This window comes from Manis javanica, chromosome X (genome assembly GCF_040802235.1).
Source record: "Manis javanica isolate MJ-LG chromosome X, MJ_LKY, whole genome shotgun sequence".
Taxonomy (NCBI): domain Eukaryota; kingdom Metazoa; phylum Chordata; class Mammalia; order Pholidota; family Manidae; genus Manis; species Manis javanica.
This window is the reverse complement of record NC_133174.1, coordinates 125,168,276-125,180,299: the sequence shown is the minus strand read 5'-3', so window position 1 is coordinate 125,180,299 and position 12,024 is coordinate 125,168,276. Positions and strand designations below refer to the sequence as shown.

The 12,024-nt window shown below is 46.5% G+C and overlaps 1 long non-coding RNA gene across 2 annotated transcripts; it reads left to right on the top strand.

Moving 5' to 3' along the window:
* The first annotated feature begins 251 nt into the window (after positions 1-251).
* On the top strand, positions 252-11,630 carry LOC108385652 (uncharacterized). 2 transcript variants are annotated; one of them, XR_001850360.3, is made up of 4 exons: positions 252-555; positions 4,373-4,470; positions 4,820-4,927; positions 5,531-11,630. It is a non-coding gene; the product is annotated as an uncharacterized lncRNA (long non-coding RNA). The 2 variants fall into 2 exon arrangements; XR_012127294.1 differs by lacking the exon at positions 252-555 and adding an exon at positions 1,999-3,100.
* The last annotated feature ends 394 nt before the right edge of the window (positions 11,631-12,024 follow it).

Sequence of the window (12,024 nt, the reverse complement as noted above, 5' to 3'; positions counted from 1 at the left end):
GCCCAGTACTGTCTCATCCCAGAGCCAGAATGATTGCCTGCATCCCTGCTTTAATGTTTTTCCGTGTCCATGTCTAAGAGCAAAAAAATAACTCAGATGTACCTCTAGGGGTGAGGGGAGTAAAGCGTGAAAGAATTCCTGAAGGACGATGCCATTTAACTCGTCTTGGATAAACCATGTGAACAACTGTTCCAAAGTCTGAGATGATGGAAACACAGGAAAAGGTATGTGCGAGAGCCTGACATGTGCAGTTAGGAATTGAGGGGTAGGCATAGATGTAGAAAGATAATAGACGGAAGTGTGAGTCACTGAGCTGGGCCTTGAGGTATGGGCAGGTTCCAGTAGTAGACCTGGAGGGAGTGGGCAGTTTCCCTGTCAACCGTTGCAAGCCCACCAATGGCAGCGCTGGGAGGTGGGATGATGGGAAGGCTGTCAAAGTAACCCTAGCACGTGACCAGGGGCGTTCAAGTGTGGATTGTCCAGTGCGGCTTCCGTGGACGGTACCTGCCAGCAATGTGGGAATATGGTGGCCCCCTTTCCTGCGGCCTGAAAAGTGTAAGTTTTATTTACTTTATTTTGAAATTGGCACGTTGTAGGGCGACTTTGAGAGAATCAGTGGACGGGTGGACGGTGTGTCCTCATATGCTTGGGCAGATGTGTTCCATGGGCTTCTGGGTTCATGACAGGGAAGGTCCTTCGGCCGCGTTCGGCAGCAGTGCTGTGCTGTATGTTACCAACACTATGGGTGTTTCAGGTCATTTTGTTTGTTGAAATGTGGGTCTGGAACCCTCCTATTCGTGGCCTTAATGCTTTGTTGGTGTTTGCTGCTTAAAATGAGGATATGGTTGGTGCGAGTGGCTGAGTGTGTGTGGGTCCGCGACAGCGCGGTGGCCACTGGCCGCCAGGGAGCTGATTTTGCCTTTTCTTGAGCAGTGTTTTGGGGTGGCTCTTGTCACCGAGTGTTTATTTAAATCTTCGTCTGGGCCGATGTCATGAGGTTTCTGATCAGTGACAGGATTGCTCTGGTTTTCGACGTGAAAAGAGAAAGGCCCCGAGGAGCGTGTGTGCGATGAGAGCTGCTGGCTGTCTTCGAGCGCAGGTTTTTGTTTCATTTACCACCGGGATGTGTGTTTGATATGACTTGCTTGGTTAAATTTTGGAACGATATATGTCCTTCAAAAGGAAAAAGAGAAAATCCTGATAATTTGAACGTGAAAAGGAGTAAACAGACGTCCTAGTCGGCCCGGGGCTTATCCCTGACCACCGTGAATTGTCTTCTGTCACCATTGAACGTTGCTTTGCATTTTTATGTAACGTACTTGTGTATTTCATATCATTGCATTCAACCAAGAGCAGTGCAGATTTTCTCACGCGTTTTCCATTTAAAAAAAAATGTTGTGTTACTTGTCATTTTCAAAAAGAAAAATAGCTTTCTCATTGACAAGACCTTGTTGCTTTAAGAACCTGAAGGGAATCGGGCCCCAAAGGATCCTATTGTTCATTTTCTTCTATAACTTAATGGCGTGGGTTTTTTGTGTTTTTTTAAATTGACATTGCAGTCGTTTGACTTTGTTGATTCTGATTTGGGTCTGGTATCAAAGATATTCTTCAAGCAAAGATATTTTCGGTGTGCACTTTGGGAAATGATTTGCCCGGCTGCGACCTTGAATGTTTAACCGACTCTGTGAATGCCCCATAGCTGCTCTTGTCAGCCAAGCCGGACGCTGTTTGGCATTTAATTGTCTTTGATCATCTTCACGCATTCAAGAATTTTGTTCCTGGCGCTCCTCGTGAATTTCTTTTCATTGGTTTGGCGTTCATTTCAATTCACAGAGGAGGAATTTAATGTCTGATCGAGTGCCTTAAGTTTACAATGTAATTGCGTGTTTGCCAAAATTCATTTTGTTACGTTCTGGTTCTGTTCCCTAGGTATTATTTTTTAAATGATGTACTCCCATTTAAATTGAGGTACTCTCGGATTGCAGTGCAGAACAAGCCATTGGCTGAGAATAGCCATTTTGCGACATTGATGCTCTATCGTGTGTCGAGGTCCGCTGTAAGCACAGCCTAGCATTTTATTTTATGAAATTTTGTTTTGGTGTCATTTTATTGTCTTGAGTGTGGATCCTGGTCCATTCGGTGACCTTTGTGTTCAGACTTTTCATGTGCCTTTTAATTTTTAAAGAAACAAATGAGGGAAAGTTTGTTTTGTCCTTGCGCATCTTGCTTTACGGCAGTCTTTGGCTTCGGGTGGCCCGGCACCCTAACCTTTCATTTTATTTTACCATTAAAATTGTTTCTATCACTATATGTGTTCCTAAGCGAGTGATTGTGTCTCCTGTTTCATAGATCTAGTGAAAAATGAAGAGTTTTGTTTTCGATGTACCGTGCCCACATTGACCGTCTGGCCGGGCGTTTGTTGTTTTACGACAGTGAATTCCCGGAAGTGCCTGTCCCCCGCCACCGCTCGAAGTCGTTTGGGTTCTCTCGGGACTTAATTTCTGGCAATAATTGCATGTTCAGTATCACGTGGATCAATACAGTTCTGTTCTCAGTCTTGCATGCATGTCCTTTGAAAATGGTGGAGCAATTTCAATTCATACCCAGAATGCGGTCTCCCTGTTCTCTGGGAGTTAGTGTCCCTTGCAGGGTACCGTACGTACTTGTGAATATTATTTTAGAACCCTACGTGTGCACTTAGTATGTGGGCGTTTCTCTAAATGTTGGTTTAGGTTCTCCTTCCCAGGTGTTCTCCTATAGAAAAAGCTGATTTGTGTTACTTTGTCTTTACAAACAAGGAAGATATGCCAAGACAACTCCTATCCTCCTTGTTTGAGGTCCTGGACCAGACTGCATGCGCTTGTTCCTGCACTCCACTACCACCCTCTTCCCCTCTCGCCAGATGGTGCGGGCCCTGCCGCTTTGGCCACAAGTACTGACTGTGCCTTAATGCCTAAGTCCTAGCACACTGGCCTACGAAATAGGCAGTGTCTGCCTATATATACTAATGCCTCCATTATATGACACCTAATGTGTATTCAAGGGGAGAATGAAAGGGAAACTGTTGGTTTGCTCAAACCCTGAGGATGGATCTTAATCAGTGAGTAACCTGATGCTTGGTGTTAGGTAAAACAGTTACTTCCTTTTGATGATGGTGCTGGTTGAGTTTGCCTATTAGCCTTGGTGCTGGTGGATTCTTCATATTGATTTGAAATACGTGTATTATCTCCTGTAGAGGTGATTGAATGGCCCTTACCGTGATGGAGCATCCATGACGGCTAGCACCTTGATTACATTTAAGGTTGTGACAGATTCAGTGCTGTATTTGGGTTTTGCTTTCTCTGTGTTGTTCGTACTGGCAGGAATGCAGATTTCTGGAACTGGGACGCGAACCAGCCTCACTAATCCTGACTTTGAATGCATAGCCTCAGATCTTGAATAATATATACATGTGGAATGAAGGTAGTACTTTTCCTACCTGCCCATTGCCCGTGGCATCCCACGGGCCTCTCTGCCAATTAAGAGCAAATCTGCAATTTATATGTTGCCGAATGTCCAACTTCTTCTATTCTGTCCTCCCAGACTTACTGTGTTCAGTGTCAAGTGGTGGCATCATTATGTAATGTATGCAATTCTTCATTAAATTGTTCTGCCTCGAGTAAGTTCATTTCTAGTTTTAGCAGCTTTTGCACTCCCTGTGTTACCATTTACTAAGACTGATGCCACAACACAGTTGTGTTTCGTGCATTTCATGGTCTATCGTGTAGAACACAAAACCCATTTGAATGATTTGTTACCCATAAATTTGCATGGTATATAGGTGTCGGCCATTGGTATCAAAGTGAAAACACGTCACTCACTCCAAAGGTTTGTTAGCCATCATTTTGTCTGCATCAGTTGCCTTATTACTCAAGAGAATAAAAGTGGAGAGCTCTGACTCCCCTTCCAGCAAATAACCTGGAATACCTCTCAACATAATATTTGATAATTCCCCTGTGATGCTTGGTGAAAGGGGGACGAACTGGCTCATTTTGAAGGGGGCAGCCAGGCCTCTAAAGAAGCAGCCTTTAGAGGTTTCTCTAAAGAAACCAGGCCTCTAAAGAAACAAACCACCTCTTGTGGTTTGATTCTGGCAGTTCCTGATTTACATTATCTTTCACTCCTTTGGCTCATCTCACACAGGCTGCATAACTGGGTGCTCTGGCCCCACTACCCATTTTCAGAAATTCCTCTGGATAAGGGAAAGAGGAAGTCTGTCCCAGCAATTCACCTTACATGTGTTTGGAAGGTAAAAAATTTTTCCACACTTGTGCTAGGCATGCAACCTACAGCAAGTCTTCTTGCAGATCTGTATAGTCACCATCTCTTTCAGGACCTGAGGTTCAAATGAAGAGTCCAGGGCTGGTCATCCTGTGGGCCTGCAATGGGAAGAGAGTGGACCAGGAGTCACTATCCACACGAGCCAGACAAGTAAGAGCAATGTTAGGTTATGGGAGGCCACAGGTGTTGAGTGGAGGGCAGCACCCCTCTACTGTCCCCTGCGCCATCTTGTAAAATGGTGCTGGAATCCCTTTGCTGAGTCCCTAACAGAGACCTGATGTCAGGGTCGCTCCCTGGGTATGGCTTACTAACGCTGTGGTAAGAACCCTGTTTCTGCAGTCAGTTTTTTTTCCTAAGCAGTGACATCCTTATCCAGTCCTTGCTTGTGTCCCTCTGTTTATTGTGGGTGCCACTGTTACTGACACATTGACCATATTAGAATGCCTATTTCAAGGTAACCTTATCTTAGTGTATTCACATCAGGATTTTTTATCCTCAGAAAAGCATCCTAGTCGCGAGCAGAAACAGCAGGGACTTGATGGGAGTGTCCAAATAAGCTTCAGGAATCCAGAGATTGTTAGAGGACAGCACATGTGCTTTTCTTCAGGTATGAGAACATGGATGTGAATGTAATTTAAAGCCAGTTTTATCTAGAAGGAGGGGTTTGGGGGAGGAGATGAGACATGTACATTAAGCGGGTAGCAAAGAATGATGGTCTGCCCGTCTGCCCCATGGTGGGTGGCTGGGCGTTGATTTGGCGATGGTCCTGCAGGCACGGGCTAGCAATCCAAGTACTATCTAGGTCAATACTCCTTTAAATAGTTGCCCTTGCAAACAGTGTCAGACTTTTGGTTTCGGTCCTTGCAGATGTTGCTAAGACCACACATTGTGTTTGATCCACCACAGACTTCTAGGATCTGAGTCTGAAAGACACTTGGCTCTTTCATACTGTCATCTGTGAGTCTCACAAATTGGGAATCACGCCGCGTTATCAGGAATGCAGTTGAGACTCAAGTGCAAGTATAATTGCAAAGGGCTCAGCACACGCGAGATAGTGAAGGAGTTAGTACACCATTTCTAGAACCCATATATTGCAGCAGAACACCCTGGCTTGTTTTAACACCTCTTCCTACCTGTCCAGACTCCACTCCCACTTTATTTCTTTAGGCTCTTGCCACACTTTAAGCTAAATGTTTGTTTCCTCTCACAGAGCCAGCACACATTTCCTCAGTGATTACTGGACCTCTCTTTGGGAGCCAGCCTCTTTCATCCAGCTGTGATGTCAGGAGGATGCCCGGCAATTCAGACGTCACCTGCCTGTGAGCCACGTTCTTTGCTGGCTGACTGGGACGCCTTACGTGGAAGCCGATGGGGCTCAGCACCAAGTTCAGGCTGGAGGGTGCTCTTTAACTGGCAGTGCCGAAAAGGTCTCTTGTCTTTCTTTGCCTGTGTAAAGTCACTTCTCTTCTGGGCTGTGGTTAGAGTGCTGAAACTCAGGTGATGGCTTCTGACAGCCTTCAGGGGACAGCCCTAAATGGGCACATGAATTATTCTACAGTGCATTCAAAGACACTTCCCACCTTTGGTCTCATAGGTGGTTCCTTTATTGCTTTATTAGCTCAGGTCTTATACAGGAGGTGGCATTGCAGAACCTGCGGCTCACTCACCAAAGGCCAACACTATCCCCATTTCTTTGTGAGTGGAAATGAAAGTGTGTAGCCTCTATGCATCATGTTGACATTTCACATACTTTTTATTTGCCCCTGCAATTGATCAAATGACTTTAATTCTTTGGAAGATGGGCATCCTTACGGTTTTCCACTCACTGAAAACCTGAGGCCTGAGATACTTAGGAGACCCCATACCCGAACCCGTGTTTCTTCCCCACGTGACGTGGCGGTGACCAAGACTGGCCTATCTGCTTGCCAAAAACAGCTGTGCAACTTAACCTTAACTGTGATGCCTTCTTCCCCTTCCACACACACTTGTGCCCACTGCCCATCAAAGTCGCTTGGGCGTAGACCTAAGTGGAGGGCTCAGTGGGTAAATCTGCTGACTACTGGAACTTCAAAATAAGCCCCAAGGTTGCATATTCCAAAAGGGGACCCTCCTTGGTGGCGTTCTGAAAATTGCAGACTCTCAGAGGTGGAGGAGGTGGCCCTCCCCAGCATGGCAGGTGGGATCCGGCTGGTGGTTCTTTCCCGGGAGTTCATTCCTCGGCCAGCCAGGCCCATTAGCCTCATCGTGAGGCATGTACTCAGTGAATGTCTGCTCACTGGTGGGACTCTTAATGTGCTGTAAATACATGGTGTAAAGTATCCCACAGCAAACCCTGTTTGCCTGGGTGTTTTCTCATTCCTCTGAGTTATGTAGGTGATGACATGAGAATGGATATGTCACCCACATGATGTAAAAGGAATGGGCGCTTACCTTAAGGCGAGGCCTTAAAAGTAGAATGTGTTCCTTGTTTTACTGCACCCAGGTCATATGCCCACTTTGTATGACTGCATAATATTCCATCGTATATGTGTGCCACATTTGCCTTTATCTGTTCATCTGTTGACAGACACTTAAGTGTTTTTCATGTCATGGCTATTGTGAATAATGCTGCATAGGGTGTGGGGGTGCAGCGATCTCTTTGAAATGGTGATTTCACTTCCTTCAGAGATATCCCCAGAAGTGGCATTGCTGAATCACCTGGTAGTTCTGTTTCTAATTTTTGGAGGAACATGCATAGTGTTTTCCATAGTGGCTGCACTAGTTTACGTGGGAGAGAGAGCACATCTTGAACTAAATGGATATAATGACAGGTTCTCCGGCCATGTTTCATTGTCTGTTCTTTTCAGGACAGGAACAATGGAGGTTAGAGGCCTAAAAGGGAGCAGGGCTTTTATCATCAGGAAAGATGGAAAGAGCACCTTGCTGTGGTCCTTTTAGGTGCTTAATGCCTAGAGGTGGAGAGAGGTCTGGGTCTCAGAGCCTGAGGCAAAATGGGGACAGGAGGATAGGGGGCCCTCAGTGTGAAAAGAGTAGTAGTGGGCTGTGTGTGTTCAAGAGTGTCTCTTGCCCACTTCCCGATGCCTGGCACTTCCTGGCATCACACAGCGGGAGGACAAAGGACCAGAATGCATACTGTTGAGTGGGACATGAGAATATGTGGCCCTGTGGCAAGGCAAGGCTTTGATGATGGGGGCTGCTTATTTTCCAGCTTCCCTGAGGATTTGGGGCTCTGCTACTGAGGAGGTTTGCGCTCGCGTCTCGGCCTCGGCCCGTGCGATTGCAGTGTCTTGCTTGGCCTGTGAGCAGCCGGCTCAGGAAAGGTGGCCCTTGGCCTTCCGCTGCTGTTGTCCAGAGCAGTGACCTGGGGGAGTCCTGTGAGAGGCCACTGCTGTGGTGTCTGGCGAGCAGTGCCACTTGGCTGAGATGACTATTGGGCCTCTCGTATGGATAGTGAGCTGTGTTCCCACAGAGAGTGGCTGTCGCCGGCATCGTCCTCCGGATACACTGGGAGTGCCAGACACTTCTTCCTTTGACACTCGCCATGGCTGAAATTCCTCATGAATTCCTGAGGAAAGTTCATACTGGCATGGCGGCATCTGGGGCCTGGGGAATGTCGGGCCCGGGAAGATGCTGAGTGTGGGGCTTCTGAAGATACTGAAAGAGATTGCTGGCTGCGCCACAGAGCGGTAGCATTTTAGGAGTCCTGAGGAGCCCTCTGCTCTGTGTGGGAATGGGGCTGGAGTGGTAGCCAGGCCTTCCCGTAGTCGCCTTCTGCATGCTTCTGCTGAGTATACTGTGCACATTGGGGGGGCAAGAAACACCAACCACGTGGTTCCTGTCAGTGATGGGTTCTCTGGCCACGTTTGATTGTTGGTTCTTTTCAGGAGACAAACAGTAGAGGTTAGAGCTGGGGACGCTCGGATTGCCAGGCCTGTGCGGCTGAGCCTGGATGTTCAGGAACCTCCTGGGTCAGCTCTCCAGGCTGGAGGATTAAGCCCTCCTGTTCCCCTTGTTGAAGAGGGGGCATACCTGCAGCTGGAGCTGCCCCTTGTGCTGTTCGTCTGCTAGGAGGCATCGCCACTAGGACGTGTGACCCCTCTGCCATCTTGGTCTTCTCAGGAGGGGGTGCCATTGCCTCCAGGGGACCTTGTGTGCACTCTCAAGGAGGAGGACGTCGTAGACCCAGCCAGGCGCTTCAGGAATGGGGTGCGGTGCTGCAGCTGCTGGAGGGCTGAGCGGATGTCGGGGGGCTTGGGGGAGCTGCAGTGTGAAGCGGCTGTGTGGGGGGAGCTCTGGTTGCCCTATTTTGCCTTTTGGTTGCACTTAGTAACTGAACTGTGGGGCTGGCACATAAGGGACCCAGCCGGGATATGAGAACAGTCTGCGAGCATAAGGAAATCACAGACAGTGGGGAGGCTGAGACTTTGGTGAGAGTTGTGCTGGGCATTGTGGTTCAGGGGTGTGTCTGTCTCCTGCCCCCTTTGCCCACCCCTCACGTTGCCTTTGGCCCAGCATGCCTGCGGGACAGCAGACCGCCGTGGACACTGACAGATATGATGTGAGAAACTGTGGCTCTCTCGTAAAGCCGAGACGCTTATTACGGGGACAGGCTTTATTTTCGGTTTACCTGATGAACTGTGGGCTTCTTGGGGGAGAGGTTTTGCTGTCTCATCCTTATTCTGTGTTGCCTCAAGTCTGTGAAAACAGACTACTGGGGGAAGATCGCCTTCATCCTGCCATTTTTCTGTGTAGTATGGTCACCTGAGGGTGCTCTGAGAAGGAATTGCAGGTGCTGTTGCTGGTCTTCTTCAGAGGATCGCCCTGTTTGCTTGCTGTGTCCTGCAACTGAATTTTCTTCGGGGAGCTGCTCAGGTTCTTTTCCCTCCCTGCTTTTTAGCAGGGAAGATTGCCCTGTCTGCTTGCTGTGTCCTGACACTGTATTCTTTTAGGGGAGGTGCTTAGGTTCTTTTCCCTCCCTGCTTTCAGCAGGGTTTAAACTCCATTTCTGCTGCAACTTCCTAAGTTGTTCCCTGTGCACTTCATTCTTAGCTTCTGTAAGCATTTTTGCTTCCGGTCCTTGAGGGTTGAACATTTCTGGGTTGTAAAATTGGTAGGATGCCTTTTTTGCTTTTAAATATTTGCATACATTACAAAGAGGCAAAGAAAGAACTTAGCAGTATTCTAACGTACATGTTCTAAGGAATGGGAAGGGAGATGTCTGTTATCTTTTATCAACAGGGATAATTTGACTTTTATTTCTCATTTTATTTTTCCTTACTACACGCTGGTATGAGAAACGTGGTCTCCTTGGTATCTGTGCTCCACCCAAATTGGTGAATCTCGAGTCGTGGTCAAAGTCGGGCCTGTGCAGAGAACTTCGTTGAGAAGAAGTTGTGCTAAGAGCACCTGAAGGGTGGTTCATAAGTACCTGCATTTGCTTACCCTCCAGCCTGCTTATGCTTGTATCCATACCTATGTTCTCAGGGGCAGTGCTGTATGGTCAGCGTGATCAAGTGGAACGAGGATTAAAACTGCCGACCTTGTTTAGAAATGGTGTACGCTGATACGCTGATGTCAGCCTTTGGTTGGCAAGTTGAGCCATACCTTTCCTTTTATACCTTCCATTTCTTGAGTGCCATGAGGGATCAACTGTTTGATTTCTGTCTTTTGATACACAGGATGTGATCAGGATACATGTTAGGAGGTAAGGACTGAGATCCACATTAGTGGATATTTAGTGTGCAGGCCTCTCAAAATGGTGGGGAAAATGTGCAAAATGTGTGCACTTCTGTATACTTTGGTCTCCTCTAGATCCCTGTGGATTTGAATTAGCCCTCTCATTCTGTCAGGCTGACTCCAGGGGCACACTGTATGGGTTGCTGACTTTTGCCAGTCAGGCCATCTCACAGTTTAGATTTGGGTTGGCCTTCTGGGCTTTCCTTGCCTCTTATTTCCTATGCAGACCCACTGTACTGCTTCTTTTCAGCCTCAGAAAAGTACAGCAGTGGGCTGTATTTAGTGAATCCTAAGGAGATTCACTGATTTTCTCAGTTTCCCCCATCAGTAGACACAGTGGCCTTGCAGAATGCGGAAAGGCCTGCTATGGTCTCAGCTACAGGTTGTGCGGTCCGGGTGCTGACCCACAGGATACGGAATGTGGTTAAAGCCAGGAGCCAAGCACCTGTGTTTCTCCTCCAGAGCTCAGAATACATGACTTGTATACTTAAAAATGTGCTATGAGGTTAGATCTTCTTCTACCTTCTGTCATTCTTATTAGAACAAAAATATTAGTACTAATTAGGGTGGAATGAAACTTTGGCGGGGATGGATGTGTTATGGCATAGATTATGGTGATACTTCATTAATGTATACTTATTCCAACCTCATTAAGTTGTATAAATTAAATATGTACAGCTTTTTGTATGTCAATCATACTATCATTCCTCAAAAAAGAGGTTTAAAATAATAATAAAAAGACCTTCACATGATTACAGATGAGTGCTCCCCCTCAAATGTTTTTGGATTTTAGAACTGAAGGGGAAGGATATGTCTGCATGGGGAAATGGGTAATGCCATTCACTGCTTCTGTATTATTGTTTGGCTTGATTTTTCCATTTGTATGTAGCATTTACATTGATAATGTATAAGGTTAACCTTTAGTCCATAGGATTTTGAATTCCACAGAGCTACAGCAGTTCTATCGAAGCCATGTACTTCACCTGGAGGACCTCGACTCAAGGAGTGGCCCTGTGTCATCACCTATTTGTCAGATGAGCACAAATTGACTTTGGGGTACTATGAATTTGGGATTGGCTTGGACTCTGGATTGTTTTCGTTGTTTACAATGTGTGCTTTTGTGCATACTCAATAAATCTTTTAAAATATTTTACATATGGGGACATGTTTAAATGTATATGTACTATATTTGCATTCTACAGAGTGGAAGGCAGTAATCTCAGGCTGACTGGTGTCTCTGATTGGCACCTTTTCTCTGAGACCTACCCACTCCTTCTGTTCACCGTGTGACTGAGTTCCCAGGCCATAGCTATGTGGTTTGGTACTTTTGACATTATTCTACTTAAGCCGATCATACTTTTGTTACGTTTAGAGTTTGGGACTAGAACTCAAGATTGAGCCATAGCCTGCAAAGGCTCATTAATATCCTTGCATTGCAGAGAATATTATTTAAAAGTCATATTGTTGAGTTTCCCTAAGCTGTCCTCACTTGTCTTTGAAATGTATCTGTTGCTTGTGTCTTGCATCTTATAAAATACTTGTGTTCTTCCAATAAAATGTTTCAGAAGATCCTACTTACAGTTTTTTTATTATTCACAGTGAACATCAGCATGATCAAGAAAGCTGTGGCTCTGCCATGTGAATCATCTCCTGAACCAGGGCAGAGCTCAGAGCTATAGAACCCGATGCATTAATGACAGGGGCTTGGTGGCAAGGGAATGGGGTCTCCAGACAATGAGGGGAAGTTCCCCCCTTTGTTAAACTCTCCCCTTTCTTTAGGGAAGTACTCTCCTAAAGGAAGTAGATAATCTAAAACCTCTGAAAAGTGATCCTTTTAGCCACGTCAGGGAGGCCATAAACACATATTTGGGGATTGCAGAGGTGATAGGGGAATCTCCTGATTCTCCTCATCCTCCTAAGGGTAAGTCAGGGGTAGGGTCACCAGCATAGTTGTACAGAAGATCAATT